The sequence below is a fragment of the Melospiza georgiana genome, chromosome 5 (assembly GCF_028018845.1).
Source record: "Melospiza georgiana isolate bMelGeo1 chromosome 5, bMelGeo1.pri, whole genome shotgun sequence".
In the NCBI taxonomy this organism is placed as follows: domain Eukaryota; kingdom Metazoa; phylum Chordata; class Aves; order Passeriformes; family Passerellidae; genus Melospiza; species Melospiza georgiana.
In genome coordinates this window covers 11428754-11444059 of record NC_080434.1, presented here as the reverse complement: position 1 = coordinate 11444059, position 15306 = coordinate 11428754, and the positions used below count along the sequence as shown (strand labels likewise).

Below are 15306 nucleotides of genomic sequence, written 5' to 3'. Positions count from 1 at the left end.
CCTGCTCTTGGGACAACAAAATAGAATCAATCAAACAATACCAACATGAAAACAAATATTATGAAACTATGGAATAATTACTAGTGAGAAAATAGTTATGAGAGGAATGCACCAAAATTAAGGAATTTCTGTGTGCTTTGTAAAGCTGAGTGGAAAATTTCTCCTTATTTAAAATATTTCTGATTTTCCATTGTGAAACCAGCTTTCAGTTTCTGTTTTACACGTGACTAAGTTTCCGAAACCAATACATAAGCACTGGCATCGAAATGAATATAATGTGTATTTCAAGTTCTTGGTCATGAATCTTTGTGGAAAGACTAACAGACTACAGGCTCTAGCAAATTCATTTCATGCAATATGAACTTCAGCTCCTGCTTCTGAAAGGCCAAGCTTACCCCACAGAGTTCTGGGGAATAAACCAAACACTAATAACTGATGACATACAGATACTGCAAATAAAGGTCATTTTCAGTAGCTGGCTGTATTACAATATTCTCCATAACTCTGATAACCAAATCTTAATATGGCATGAGTACTCCTTCAAATTAGAGGATGTACACCCTATAGATAGTTCTAAATTCAACACTATTCTTGCAGCTTGTGTTGTGTTATGTTGTGGCTGATAAACTGCTATTGTTTATTTTTATTTATAAAATAACAACCTATTTAACCCCTAGGTTCTCCTGCTCACTGAGTTATAGAAGAGCTTTTCTCTCTATCTTTTAAGTGGAAAATCTTACATTTCACAAAGTAGCATTACCACAGTCCACCCTACAACTTAAGTCAGCTTCTCTAGGCCTCCACACCACCTCAAGTTAGAAAATATTCAGGACAGAATAGTCAGGTGTCTGCTAGCTTTCCATATATTCACATTATATGTATAACGTGATTCACCCACTCAATGAAAAAGCTCACTAAAGCTCATGAGTCCTGAGTCAAAGATCAAAGAAAAATCAAGACACAATAAATTCAATTGGTACACTGCTATCCAGCTTTTATCTCTTGTTTAGAGAATGGTGCCAGAAGAAATGGCCAGGTCTCCCACTTACTACCTTAAAACACTTTCTTGGTTGCTCTAAGGTCCAGCTCCATCTTCTACAGATACTGTATTTGATAAGCAGAGGCATAATTAAATTGACTGGTCAATGTTTAACAGAGGGGTTTTCCCGTCAAAAGAAAACCTTAAAATGCCTAATAATAAGCAATAAATTGTTTTCATCTGCTGTTGGAATATGGCAGGATCTCTCTGGTCCCTCTTCTACCTCAAGCACAATTCACCTCTTCTATCTCAATGAATTTAGAATTTTTCTGTGTGAAGAAAGTAAGAGTATTTTCATGAACTGAATCACTCTGAAAAGAGATAAAGATTTCTAAATGACCAACCTCTGCCCAATGTTTGCCAAAAGGATAAGGGAGAAATTTTGTAAATACATTGCTAAGATGCTTTGATAGTACTCTGAAAAGGATTTTTTTCCTGCATTTTAATTCTTTCAGAATTATGTGCTCTGGTTTACATCTCTTCGCCATCAAAATCAAGCACACCTGCAGAATCCCACTGAAGTCAATCAAATTTAATATACGTATATAAAAATCTACCAGTAGAGAATATTTTTTACTCTATGGCCTGCAAAAGGTGATTGCACACAATTTAAGAAAAGTCTCATATTCAAATCAGGGGCCTTTTTTAATTCCACCTATTAATTGTAGGCCATTTAAAAATCATTAATCTAGTTTGCAGTAATGTTCGCAGGGAAACCAATGTATTCCAGCAACCAGCATGATTGAAAAGTTCTTTAAAAAGTGATATGCAAACATAACATGAACTACAATAGCTTCTCTGTGTACACTTAACATTCAATGAGTTAAAGCATTTTTGACATTTTTCTTCAAGTTGTCCTTCCAGTGCCCTATCTGAAATTAAAGAACAAAAATGCTAAGCCTGTTTAATTTAGAATAGCAATGAATTAATCCTAATAATGAAATAACTCCAATACAACGTTGTCTTTGAATCATTAGAGGATTTGCAGATAGTATCTTGTGAATGCAAACAAGATAATCACACAAGCTCAGATACCAAATAACCCTTTCTCCAAACACTGGTGGGCATGCATATTCAACAAAATGCAAATATTGACTTTTCTGATAGCAACTAGATCAGATTGCTGAGGTGCCTGATGAGACGCCGCAATCCCAGTGTGGGAAACAGTAGTGACCTTCATGCTCTGCATGGCAAGCCTCTAGCTTGCTTGCATTTATGATTCCCCTAAACTCTGAGCGCTTGCCACAACTGCAAGAATAAAGTAGACATGTGGAAAAGGGCAATCTCAGTCAGTACAGAAGAGCCTGAAAGAAAGTAAACAGGTTTCATGTCTCATATTACCTCTCCAGAGAGACAAGGAAAGGAAGAAATGCCATTTGCAACTGACTGCTTATGAAGATCAGTGGGCACATAAAAAGACTTCTTTTCTTAGTAAGCAAGGAGAGGGGATAACAGGTCACAAAACTTGCAAATTCAGCAATCAGTGTGTCCAGCAAGTGTGTTAGAACACAGACCTATGAAAAATGCTAATGCCTTAAAGGCATTCATCCAGAATGAGTGCATACAGATGTACAAAGAGTCATGTGACATGCTTTACCAAAAACCTCCCCAAACATGCTATAAAACCCCAAATTTAAAAGAAGAAATATCTATAATACTGTACACATTTGAGTTTGTATGTTTTAATCTTTAACTACATCACACTTGCAAGTCTTGCCTAATCCCATACTTTAATTTGAAGTGGAAATAAAGAAATGAATGGGAAAAAGTCCAGCATTTCCAGCTGCTTTTATTACACTTGATATAGATGACATGATACCTCAAAATAGTTGTCTAAAATGTGTATTTAAAGGCTATTAAAGACTCTCAATAAATCCTTTTTTTCCCTAGATTCTGATTTCTGTTCAGAGAGCCTCTTTCTACACATTTGTAATTGTATGTCTTTCCCGACATTTAATCTGTACATCTCCAAACATACAGATAAACTTCAGTAAGTTTATTAATATATATTTACACAGGAGTATGTGGAACCACCTTAGAAAGACAATGTTTAGGCAATATAAATAGCTTTATATTTGTATCTTTGGCTTTCACCATTCTGTACTACTTCTGTCAATGTATTTAATTTATGATACTCCTAACTCTATGTACTGCTTTTGAGATGCTAGTTACAATTATAAAGAGTAATAAGATTTTTCAATGTTTCTGGGTAAAGAAGGTCAGATTACTGCTAATTAAACCAGAGTGCAGCCTATAAATATGATCCTTTGAGCACAGAAATTATGATTCTGATACCATAATGTTTTTATTGGGTTTTTTCCTCCATTTGTAATGCATTTTTAGTGAGCAATTATCCTTAAGGCTACAAATCACAGCTTTTACATTTTATGAGGAAGAATCAATGTGTGCTTATTAGGAAGTTGGTGGCACTTATAATACAAATGGGAATTTTCTATGCCTTTCTATTTGCTAAAATTCTCTAATCTCCCTTTCCTTCTGAGAGCCTTCATTCAATCAGCTCTAAGCAGGACTTTAAAAAGCTAAGAAAAATGCTTGTTTTAATATTCTTGGATTTATTTATTTCTGAGATAATGAAATGCTTTCTTAAATTTCCATTAAAGTAATTCTGTCATAGATTTTTATAGTCTTTCAAAAGAACGAAAACATCAAGATTTGACTGATTATTTCTTGTGGGCCAGCATTCCCAAATGTATATGTGGCTTTTCTCCATAATTCAAGTGAAGAATAATTTGAACCTTATTACTGAGAATTTTTGTTCTGATATCCTGCCAGCATAGTAATATAAGCCTATGCCTAGGTCTGGACAGGACACCAAATGCTAGAGAAACAAAAATTTATAGCCTGGGTATCATATGTGTAAATAAATTCTACATGCTACAAAGTCCAGTGAGAGCACAAAGAGAAGAAAGAATCCCACTCTGTCACGTTGCCATTGAATACAAAAACACTTGCTTAGAGAATGGTATTCAGATGTGCAACCACTCATGTCACATCTCTGATTATTTAACCAACAATCAGCCATTACTTGATCAGCTGTAGATTTACCTTTTAACCAACCCCTGTGCAAGAAAATTCTGATAAGTGCATGGACAAAAATCTATCCCACTGTGTTTCTTTCCCAGGCTGGGAACTCTGATAAACAGCTTTTTGATCAATAAGTGTTGTCTAAACAGTCAAAGGCCTCACTTTATGTAGTTATGCAGGGCCACACAGAATCACAGCTTGTTGCTGTCATTGCAGTGATAGCACATGGGTATCCTTTCCATAGCTGAGCAAAACAAAATCTGGCAAACCTTACCGTCAACAACTACAATTTTGAAAGAATTTTTTTCTGACAGTTATCTATACATCATATAAACTTAATAAGTCTTGAAGAATCAGTCAATATTTACTCTATTATGATTTCATAGAATATTTTTAAAAATAGAAAATATTTGGATCCCTATTAATTAATAAAATATAATTATTTCTTGAAGATCCACCAGACTCTCAAAGGTGATGGAAGAACAGGCAAATTTACAAAAAATAAGCTTATAAAGACATGATCCAAACTTAATGCTCACCTTAACTGTTTTTGCTCAGACCCATAAACTTTACTCCTTTTCAGACTCTGAAACTGAAAACCATGTGCCCTCTGACTATGAAGAAAGCCAAAAGTTACTTGAAACACCTAATCTCTAAAAAACCTTTGAAAGTTCAAAGGCATGTCCTACCCTTCAATTTTCAAGGGAGGTTGCATTTTAAGCCTACATAGTCTCCCCCTGAAAACACAGATTACTTTCAGACATGGCAAATATTGAAAGATATGAATGGCTGATACGAAAAAGAGAGACACAGCTTATGCAAAAAGTGGCACAGGTGGGAAAGAACATGGAAAAAGAAGGCTTTAGAGAAAATAATCCAGGCCATGGCTGCACAAATAAAGTTATATTTACACAGGTGTGTAAAGGAAAAAAAAAAAAAACAGAGCGTTTTATCATAACCCATAACATGAAACATTTACCTTGCCGTATAACAAAACACCTTAGTCTTCCAGATAAGAGAAGCCCTGCTTCAATTTAAAGGAGAAGCTGAGTGACTCCTTCTATCATGTCTTTCATGCAATTTCCTAAGGTTTTTCTTTCATTATGCATTACTTTGCATAAACTCAAATTAATGTACAGGTAAAGCACCAAAAGTCCTGCTTAGTTTCAGAGAACATCCTGGAAGATGTTTCATTCAGTTTTTACTTAATTATTTGCACAAGATCACACATGGCATTTTTTTACTATCATATTAATTCCTGAAAAGAGGAGAAAACCGCACATGAAGAAATATCTCGCTGCATGCAAGGAGTGCTGCCTCTTGTTCAAAAAAACATCTACCTAACTTTTCATGTCAGGAGTTCCATGCTTTTTTTCAAGCATTTGTATCAACACGCTTTTGAAGTATCCCATTCTGCTAGGAAAAACAAACCGTGTCTGTCTTGAGTTTTACTTAAAAACACTTTCTGATCACTGGAGTAACCCTTCTCTATACTTGCGTATGATTAAATTAAATTCAATCTAAAACATTAATTCCTTCAGTTGTATATTCAGATCTAAATCTCAGTCACTCTACTGCCAGCCTCCTGCTGAATCAGAAGTCTCACTTTTTTCCTCCCAGGATGCTGTTATGTGTATTTAAAAAAAAGAAAACAAATCCAAACCACCACTTTTTTTAATACCAGAAAATTAATTGTTACATTTCAGCAAATATTAAAAAAGCTAATTTGAAAAATGACCAGAAATTGTATTATTAGGAAGAAAGGCTAGAAAGCTGTATTCATTTGCTAAAGATGTACACATTTGCATAATCAAATAATTTTGTATGCTTTCTGTACTAATCAATTGAATAGCTGCAATAGAAACATAATTTTTAATTTTAATCTCTTTAATTTTTAAGCTATAAAATAACTATTAATTGTTTAATAGAATTAAAATATTTTATTTAAATAGCTCAGTTCCTTGTTCCAATTTGTGTCATGTAGGAATATACATGAGTAGGCCTGTTTTTATTAGTTGATGCATTTTAATTTACAGTTCATTCATCTAAGGAATTAGCTTTTCAGCTTCTTGGGGAGCTACTTGAAATTTGAGGATTAAAAAAGAAATTTATAAAAAAAGTCTTTTATATATATATATATGAATTGAGAAGCAGAAAGACATTTGAGTGACTGTGTCCCGGGTTGGCAGGACAACAGGACATACAAACATCATATAGCCAACTCAGGACAGACTGCAACCTCTGGTTTGGATCCCTTCAGAAGAAGATCTAATAATTACCCACATTTAAACTGCTAGTTGAAATGGATGCATTCATTCCTTGTAAAGTTTCCTTAGAAACACTAGACTCTTAAGCATAATCTAAACAGACAGCTGGGTCCACCCTTTATGATAATGTGCCATGCAGCTTTATTAATCTGACCTTTGGAAACAAATGAGAAATTTTATACTGCCCCACCGTAATTGTTAGTGACAGGCATTTTAGCAGCCTGTAATTTGCACTCCACTCTAACACCTACTTTCAGTTATGATGTAAACCTTAACAGGATCTGACACCATCAATCATGTTCTGGTGTCTAAGGCAAGAGACAAAAGAGCGTGCTTGGAGTAAACCAGAACACGACCTTAATGATAATGGAACACATCAACCCTTGCTATTCAAAGGCAAAGGCAAAAAATGAATACTGCAATTGTCTCAACCAGCATCTGAACAATACACAGTGCTGCAATAATTGGGAGAGAGATTTGAGGTGGAAATTGTGTTCAACAGACTCATTTTTCAAGTTTTTTGTAAGTCCTGATTGTCCAATAAGTTGCTTGCAAGATTTATTTTATTGGAGAAAATATGTTTCTCATGTATAATCAATAGCATTCTGAAGAAAACTATATGAATCCAAAAATTACTTCTGTTTAAGATGGCATGAGTATGGAAATTTCTAACATGTAACACAAATGTGTCAGATTTTTTCTACATAAGTGTTCTTAAAAGTTTATGGCCTATAAACAGCACACAAAACCTATATGTAAGCTATGTATAATCAGTGTTATAAATACGCAACAAAAACCAGGGGCCTCATACCTGAATGAAAAAAGATACCCATTTACAGGTAATTATTGAAAATATATAAAAAATAGAATTTATTTCTGAATTATTCAGATTTTTGCTTCTGAACGCTATGTATTCCTCCTCAACTTCACTTTTTCTTTCATGACAACCCTTTCTCAACTTCAAATACTTCTATGAATAGCCTAATTGCATTGTCATCTTCTTTCAAAAGTCCCATACCTTCTCAGTGATTTCCCATGGACATCTCCTCACAGCACTAACTGCATCTTCACAGCACAGCCAACAAACTCGAGCACCCTCCTCACCCAGCTACCCCACTCTTTTGTATCATCTCATTACTGGACGCAGCTGTGGCCTGTTAAGGGCAGGGCTGTTCCTAATCTTTGGTGATTGGTACAGCTGCAACTCCTCAGGTGTGAGACTGCCTTCTGCACTATTTTCTTACATTTTATCCCTCCACATAATTGAACTACAGCCTACATTGTATTTTAAGTTCATATCTAAAAAAAATTATTACAGAGCATAGATTTTGAAAATTATCTCTATGTATATCTTTTCCAGTGATAGAAATACCATAGCCCCCTTTCTGTGCAGTAATGAGGTATCACAGCAGATTATTTAATACAATCAACATAGAGATAATACTGAGATCTACTGATAAAGCAAAGGTTTATGCTACAGGCAAATAAAACACAATAACAAAAGTTGCTTTCTTCTAGTATAAATTCTAATGTACATTTTTAGCTATTACTTGGTATACTTTTTATTTGGAAATAAACCACAAGTTTTTCCTTTAATAGCATTTGGACAGTTTTTGACACGCACTTTGCTTTTTGAAAATCTATTCTAAAAGGAAAACTTCAAGTTGTTCAGATAGGAAGATTATTTTGCTTCAGCAGTCTGTTACACCAAATGTGCGCTGCACTTTCCATCATTCTCACTTGTTTCTTTTTGGTCATAATAATTCCCTGCTACATCACAAATAGTGTGAAACAGCCTGCTCCACCTGGTTATTATATGCCAAACTGAACTAAGCTATCTGTGGTGCTGATACAAATCATATTTTGCTCTTCATTCTGAGAATGAAGGCTCTGCAAAGGCATAGGGTACACAGAAAAGGTAGACAATACTTTAAACCAGCCAAGCTTCACAGGAAATGACCCATTTTACATTTAGATTTCCATTGTTAGCATAATCAAAGGAATATTCACTACATGTGAGAAACATGGCATGCATAGGCTACAGACACTGCACAACTGTATATATATCTGTATTAAAGGACGCAAGGATACTTTTTCTGTGAATTTAGTGCAAACCTTCAGCGCTCAAGAGAGAATTCAAATTACCTCATATAGCCATCTGTGGTTCGTGTACCTCTTTTAAGATGAAAGAGGTAAATGAAAGCCATTCTTGAAAATACACATTGTCTTAAGCACAAAAAAGAATCTAAATATATAAAACTACAAAGCTTTTAGCATTAATTTTTAACTTTAAAACCTCAACATTATTAATAATAAAAGAATAGACTAACTTAAAGTCAAGTCACATTAATTAGCTCTTCTCAGCCTACTCCTGAAACAACACAAGAAATTACCCAAAACATTTATTTTCACTATAACATTCAAGTTAAACAATAGCTGCTCTTACATGGAAGCTTAAAAAAAAAAAAAAAAGAAACTCTATTGCTATTCAAAGTCTTTTGTGGGTCACACAATATTAAAATTCAGACTACCAATACATTTAAATTTAAATAACCAAAATTGCTACATTCATCCTCTGAGTGACTTCTTTAAAGATAGTAAAATCTTAATAGGAATGAATATGTATTCCAGTCAGTATTCAGCACTCCCCTCCCCTGCCAGGGCTGAATCTCTTCTCCACTCTATCTGTTCAAGTGTTTCTGCACTACAGAGAGGAACTTCATGAATACCACTGAACTTATTCTCTCCAGTCAAGTTCACAATGTCTGCTTTGAAGTAGATTTAGTAATTTAACAGAATGCAACTTAAATTTTAGGAGGACACAGATGAATGTTTTACAAAAAACAAAAGAGGGATACCAATCTCTTATGTTAGCTCTGCTATGCTACTACATGCAGAAATAACCATTGCATCTCTTGTTGGAATAGATATATCATATTGGAGAAGAGTTCTTGCCTGGAATTTTGAGACAGACCATATTTTTCCCTTCCAAATTTCTGAATGTCATGAATATTACATATGAGAAGAAAATCAAACTCAGATGTACACTTTCCTGCTGTAAAGAAAATCCAGAGAAGAAAGAAATTATTTGTATGTATAATTCTTAAAGCTGCCAATAAGTCAGGCACGAAGAATTTCATCCTTTTATGAATGCAACAGACACAGCTGTAGAATATTTTTGCTGTCATATTTTCTCCACTATCATTATATATACACTATTACATAACATATATAGGATCATTTATATATAAATTATACATAATAAGTATCAGTAGTTATCTCTGTAATCATTATCAAAATATATGTGCATCCCCCACATACTTTTAAGAACTGGCAATGGAAAGTGGAAATAATGAATATGCTCTTAAGAAAAATTAAAGATGCATCTGATTATTCCAATTGATTTTTTGAATATACACTGACAGCTGAGAATTTTTTGCATAATTAAATTTTTTTTTTTAGTCTCATAGCAAAAATGGACTTGGAAACGTTGCAGCCAAGCAGTTGGAAATAACTCCTCTGTGAAAATGCAGACATAATTTGCAAGAAAACACTCAAGAACTTCCATGTGATACTGTTCCTCCCCTGACACTAACACAATAAAACTGCAGGCAATTTTTCACTAGTATGGAATGTAGGCCTAGAATTTATCTTAGGGTAAATGCTGCAATTTTGTAAAATATATGCACCATGTTGTATTCACTTGTTATTACTTTAGCCTTTTTAATTAATTTCTTGACAAAGATAAAGTGTGTTTACCTCAAGATAACAACTGGTGAGGCCATATTTGTGCAGTTTACACTGTTTATGTCCGTGGCATTACACTGGTAGCAAGCCTGACTAGGTTAATATACAAATACTGTGCTGTATTGAGAGATAGATCCCAAAACTGGATTGCAGCATTGCCCAATAATGCTTTGCTTATAAGAAATAAGAAAACATTTTCATAAATCTGTATATACAGTAGAGACCTTGCTCTGGGTGTGTACTTTCTGTGTCAGGTAATCACACTGTTACCAAAGATACCACCTAGAACTGATATCTGACACTGATGCACACACTTTACTTTCTAAAAATGAGCTTCAAGTATGCTGAAAAATAAACTCTAAGATTAACTGTTACACTAAAATTATTTTCACACATGCATAAATTTGTTTATTTTAAATGCATTTCATAATCTGAATTGATTCAGACCTTACCATTGTAATTTCTATAACTGTTAATCATGGAAAAGCCATTCCAATACAATAATAAAGAAAGAACACTCCAAAGCATTCAGTTTATAACACTGTGTCTGTAGAAATTTTTTAAGAAAGGGAAAAGAGAATCATTCCGGTGCAAAACAGAGCTCCATTTCTTATGACAATTCTTAAGTAACAAAGAGATTTGAGTTTCAGTTGACCAGGCCTTGGAGGAGAACAAACAGGATAAAAGGGGATAGGATGTGGCACACTTAATTCAAAAATCCCATACAACTCTTCAAAGTTTATTCACTCAGGTAAATTAGAACATACTGACAAAGAAAAGAACTTCAGAACAAAAACTGTAGGTCAGATTGGACAAACATTTAACAACCTTTTGCTGCTACACACATTCTGTAAAATAGTATATTTTTTTCTGAAATGTACTGATCTAGTATAGAAGCTACCAGAGCATAACAAACTAAAACATTAGTCAGTTCAGTCCAGGAGGATTGCATTTCAAATTCTAACCACACAGAATTAATCGGGGTCTGTTGAAAAACAAATTAAGAATAATTTGTTAAATTATTTTAATATAATAATTATATTATCATTATAACATACATTATTGCATACAATATTATGGTATAATATTTATACTTATTATAATTTTAATATACTATTCTAATTACTATATTAGTTTTAATAATGCTTGAGTAGAAAAACTGGATCACTGGATACATTACAGAATGTAATGAACTGTATTTTTTACCACAGTTAATGGTTTTAACATGACAAAGGATGCTGGTATCATGTATTCTGCATCAGAACATGCATAGCTTTGTCCATTACCAAAAGTAATAACATACAGACATATTGCAGAATAGATCTAACAGTTTGTTCACCCACTGGCATTTGAGAGGATCTCCAGACACTATTTCACTTTTACAAGTTATTATTCAAATAAGGCCTTAGTGATTTTGTCCCTCAAATACCCTAAATTTTAAAATTTCTTAAGCTTTTTTCCATTTCTTCATGTCTTACATTCATGAGCGCATAGAAAAAGATTACACCAATCTGGGATTTCAAAAAAGACCAGGAATGTTGTGAAGGTATGATAAACAATTTAAAGAGGAAAAAGCAAGTAAGATATGCAGGTGATGCCTATATGATTTCCCCTCTAATTTTGGTAGCTAAAGATTAAAAAAGGAACAGATGTTTGTTAATGATATCAGAGGAGTCAGGCAATATGTTCATAATCATAGATAATTATGTTTTTGAAACTAATCTGTGAGTCAATAATGGTTTTACATTCAGATTATTAAGGTAAGCACAAAGTGAGAAGTGTTGAGTACATTTAGAAACTCAAGTTGTAATTAAAATTATGTCTGTCAAAATTCTCTAAATGGTTGAATTTTGAGTGTTAGTGATGTTCAAAGCTCATATCAATAGTAGCTAGCAAACATTTTAAAACATCCTATACAGCTGGTATGCTACACGACAGGTGCTCTTAACTAAAGTAAAAAATTCTTTAAATTAATATCATTAAAATTATTTGCATGCACACTTTGAAAATGTTATGAAAAGTGCATATTTTTCAAATCTTAGGTGGAGCACTTTTTCTATCTTTCAAAAGATAGAAAAGTTCTTTAAGTTGCTAGAAGTATTAGGGAAAGTTATACTATTGTATCATGGCTCAACATCAACACAACTGCCTTACTCTTGGCCTAAATTCAGACATTTTTCTGATTTTGCGGGTGGCTTTTTAGAAAGATATTACACATTGTTTCTCTATACTGAAACCAATGTTTTAATTCTCAAAAAAAAATTCAATATTTGAATATTAGTAATTAAAACTATTACTAAGCTTAGGGACTGATCTGAAACGCTACCAGTTAGCTGAAATATTTTTGTAGCTCATCATTTCCTGTGTTCCAGTGTTTTTTCTGTGAAAAGGACTTGAGATGCCTTTAAGATTTGGCAAATAGTTAAAATGGGTCAACCTTATGGTACTTCAGAAGTAACATTTTTTCAGAATTATATTGTCAGAAACTATTTCTACTTTAAAGTTTATAACATTATTTATTAAAAGCACATTAGTGTCTTCAAAGTCAAACATAGGTGGGAAGAAAATTCTGCACATTGCTTAAATGTAGCACAATTTCTGATGTTTCCAAATGACCACAAAAACTTTCCATTTCATCTTCCACTACAGGTTTGGAAACAAAACATTCTTTTGTCTGAAGGAGTTAACACTGGAAAACAAAGGTAAGGAAGGTCAAATGGAACTTCAAGCTAGCAATTAAAAGTTAGCAAGGTTTGGTTGGTAATTGCCTTGTTATTTCTTTCACATTACAGAAGTGTTATAAAACTAATTTAATTTGTATTTTGCCCTGGTGATAATCATTTTCACATACAAAAAGTTCTTGGAAGCAGAAGGAAGTTTGCCAACATCCATTAAAAACTGTAAAATGTTAACATAGTATTTTACATAAAAGTAGTGCTGCTTTTCTCAAGCAGCGTACAAAAAGATCTTTTACCTGTTAAGTAAAACAGGAAAAAGAATATCACAGATCAGAAAGAGATGGGACTAGTGTCAGAACAGGGGGTGTTTGAGCATTGGCTTCTATTCTGGTGTGATTGACTTAGAGGCTGAAAACAGAAGCAACAGATGGGAAAAAACAAACAGTTCAGAGATGTATCAGGAGAAGAAAAAAAAACACTACAGAACAATAAAAACATACTTACTAAAATAGGAATCAGATATACTTTATAGGATTTTTTTATAAATTAGTTAAAATGAAAATTCATAGGTATTTATAATGTAATAAAAGATGCAGAATGCTCCTTTATACTAATATATTGATCCTGCTGAAGTCAAAAAGCATTTGACTTGACTTATGCTGCAAGATCTTCCCCTCTTAAAAATACAATCTAGTGAAATTATTAATAAAAATTAGATACTGAACTACTGACTTCAATAGAAGTTATAGGGCACAACAGAGACATCAGCATTTCACTTGGTAAGGATGAACTTGCCCTCTGAATTAAGAGGACAAGATTGCTTCTGAAAGCATCAGAACTGTTAAGAAACCACAGAAAACTTTTTGTCCTTTTGCCATATGAAGTGGCTGAAATATGTAAAGTGTAAGGAATATTGTTAGAAACCCGTCCCAAGAAGTTGAGGAAAATTTACCTATCTCAGAAGAACATATGCAGAGCACAAAACATTTAGATACTGCATACAAACTGCAGTTACCTGTTGACAAGACAAAAATGCTCATGCTGAAACATTTATTTAGTCCTGTTTCATCTGAACCAACCAGTATTTTAAGTAGAAAGAATTTTAAGATTTTATATGCTACAAGTGAAATAAAACTATCTTTTTGAAACTTTGCAATTACATGGATAAAGAACATATGAAAACAAATAAATTCAAAGAATATAAAAAGAGAATACCATAAAAAACCCCAATAATGGACTCACCTCAAAATAGCATTATGCAATAAAGTATATCTGTAGATACATACATGTTTCAAAGACTACTCTGTGCATAATTAGTCTTCCAGACCACTGAAATCTTCCAAGTTGAATTGTCAGTTTAGGCAGAGACAAACATATCTTGCAGGAAGTTTTGTAGGTTAAATATTTCCTTAAGTGATGTTACAGATAAAATCACATCAAATTTTGTGCAGCTCAGCACCAATATCACTGCCTAGCTGGAGAAAATGGATATCTCCCTTCAAGTGGAGTTTAATGGGCTCCTTTGGTGGAAGGTGCGGACAACACTTGGCAATCTTTTGAAAATTGTTTCCCTGGTTAGTTCACTAAAATAACTGCGAATGAATTAGATGGGCACTCCCATCCAGCTCATTACTTTGTTCCTACTTTTACTCCTTGCTCACATACATACCATGATGACCACCTGGCAACAGCATGGGGTGGGGTGTGTGAGAAAGACTGTTAAACATCATATATATCTGACATAAATCATAAAAATCCACAAAGAATGGCCCATTTCAGAATCCTTCAGTATTCACAAATCATTTATTCCTCTAATCTGATCTGAGTTGTCACAGTCTTTTTTATAATTTGTATTAAGTCATCAGACAAGAAAGCATTTTGAACAATATATCATGGATACACTCACTACATCTAGAGAAGATTCACCTTTATATTGTATTACCTCTGAAAAGAAAATTATAAATCACAAATGGGTGAAAATAACGGGGATTTTTTGGTTCAGTTATTTTTCCCATGCATACTCTTCAAATGAAGGATCATAGGTCATTCAGATGATGTAAATTATGATATCATCATAAACAATCTAATTGTCCTGACACAGCTCCAATCAACCATCAACTTTAGCTTGGCTTTAGATGTTTGTGTTTATCCTCCATGCAAGAGAAAGGAAGAAAATTGAGATGAATGAGTACTGTGATACATAAATAACTGAATTAAGAACAGCTAACTTGGGTGATATGATTACACATTGCTTCCTAAGGTAATAAAAAAGATATAGGTTGGTTTGTCACTTAATTGCCTCCTCTCTTTGCAACATTTACCTGGTACTCTTTCTCCTATCCTCCCCTTGTATCCCTTTTAAACTATCTCATATCCTATCTCAATAAAAAACTAAAGTATCAAGCAAACAAGCTCTGCCACCACTGGAAGTTTTGATTTTCATTTCTTGCTTAGTAATTTTTAATGACAAGGTTTCGATGTTCTCTCTCTTAAAATACTTTCTTTTAGGAAAAAAAAAGGTGTGAACTCT

General features: G+C 33.5%; 1 protein-coding gene across 3 annotated transcripts in view; it reads right to left on the bottom strand.

The window, feature by feature from the left end:
* The window catches only part of FSTL5 (follistatin like 5), a 270766-nt gene that overhangs the window by 213064 nt on the left and 42396 nt on the right, over positions 1 to 15306 (bottom strand). The window lies entirely within an intron of this gene.